Below are 1,964 nucleotides of genomic sequence, written 5' to 3'. Positions count from 1 at the left end.
TGTGTGTGTGTGTGTGTGTGTGTGTGTGTGTGTGTGTGTGTTTTCTGTGTAGCCCTGGCTGTCCCTGTCCTGGAACTCACTCTGTAAACAGGCTGGCCTCAAACTCAGAGATCTGCCTGCCTCTGCTTTCCAAGTTTTGGGATTAAAGACCCGCACCCCCCATCACCTACTGGCTGTGAGATGAATTAATTTGATTGATTGATTATTTTTTAACTTGATTAACTAATCAAATTAATGGATCTAATTAATCAATAGCTGATTATTCTAATTAATTGAATGAAATAAACTGTCCTGGTCAGGGCATGTCCATTGCACTAGGAAACTCACCTTAGCCGTCCTTACCCACACAGGATCAAGCCAGCATACTAGTCAACTTTCAGGCAGTTACAAAAAACAAACAACACACCTGCTCCCAACCAAACCACACAAAAGAAAAGGCAGGACATGAAGAGATGGGGGTGGGTGGGTATGATAAAGATACATTGTTTACACATACAAAATTGCCAAAGGACAAATAAAAGAGGTTCTATGTTGTTGCTGTTATTTTGTTTTTGTTTTTTGTTTTTTGATTTTTCCAGACAGGGTTTCTCTGTGTAGCCCTGGCTGTCCTGGAACTTACTCTGTAGTCCAGGCTGGCCTCGAACTCAGAAATCTGCCTGCCTCTGCCTCCCAAGTGCGCCACCACGCCCGGCTGTTTTTGTTTTTTGAGACAGTTTCCCTGTATAGCCCGGGATATCCTGGAACTTACTCTGTAGTTCAGGCTGGCCTCGAACTCAGAAGAGTCACTACAAATTTGAGGGACGCCTGGGCTATATAGTGAGTTCCAGGACAGCCTGGGCTACATAGAGAGAACTTGTTTTTTAAAAAACAAAACCAAGCCAGGCAGTGGTGACACACGCCTTTGATCCCAGCACTTGGGAGGCAGAGGCAGCCAGATTTCTGAGTTCGAGGCCAGCCTGGTTTACAGAGTGAGTTCCAGGACAGCCATGGCTACACAGAGAAACCCTGTCTCGGAAAACCAAACCAAACCAAACTGAACCAAAACAACAACAACAAAAACCCAAACCCAGGAGCCTGAGGAAGGAGGGAGAACATGTGCTCTTGCAGAGGCCCCGAGTTCAGTTTCTAGCTCCCCATGGTCCTCAGAATGTCTGAACTCCAGTCCCTCTTCTGATGTCCTCTGGCTCCTGCAGGCACATGGTACACTGTGGTCAATGCCATCTATCCCCTTGTGGTTTTCTACCTATCCTCTTTTTTCCCCGAAATAACAACTCCAAGACTTCTTACGTATGAATAATGCCTAGACCAATAGCCAATGGCTCTGGCTTGTACTGAAACTAACTCAACTCGGTTACCTGTTTATTCCAAGTCATGCTACATGGCTGCACCTGACTTTCTCTCTTCAGGATGTCCCACCTTCGTATCCTGCCTCGGTTCATCTGCCATAGGTTGTTTTATTGACAGGTGAAGCTTCCAGACATTGTACAAAAGACTCCGTCTCCAGAGCACATATACGCTCTCAGGCACTCACGCACACAGGTGTACACACTGAATAAATAGATAGATAGATAAGATCTTTAAGACGCATGCAGACGATGACAATGACAGCCAGACCCCTTTGAGATGCCTAAGCTGGTAAGGGTGCTTCCCTCCCAGCCTGACAAACTGAGTCTAACCTCCAGGATCCGTATGGTGAAGCAGAGGAGGAACTGACTCCCAAATTCGCCTCCACAGGCCAGGGTACACAGACACTCACAGAGTAAATAAGTAAAGGAGGAAGAGGAGGATGAGGAGGGGTAGGAAGGGGAGAAGGAGGAGGAGGGGAAGGAGGGGGAAGAGGAGGAGGAGAAGAAGAGGAGACTAGAAGGAGAGATGGAGGAGGAGGGGGAGGAGGAGGAGGAAGAGGAGGAGAACAGGAAGAGGAAGGGGAAGGAGAAGGGGAAGGAGGAGGAGGAGGAGGAGGA

The sequence above is a fragment of the Mus pahari genome, chromosome 6 (assembly GCF_900095145.1).
Source record: "Mus pahari chromosome 6, PAHARI_EIJ_v1.1, whole genome shotgun sequence".
In the NCBI taxonomy this organism is placed as follows: Eukaryota; Metazoa; Chordata; class Mammalia; order Rodentia; family Muridae; genus Mus; species Mus pahari.
This window is presented reverse-complemented; position numbering follows the sequence as displayed.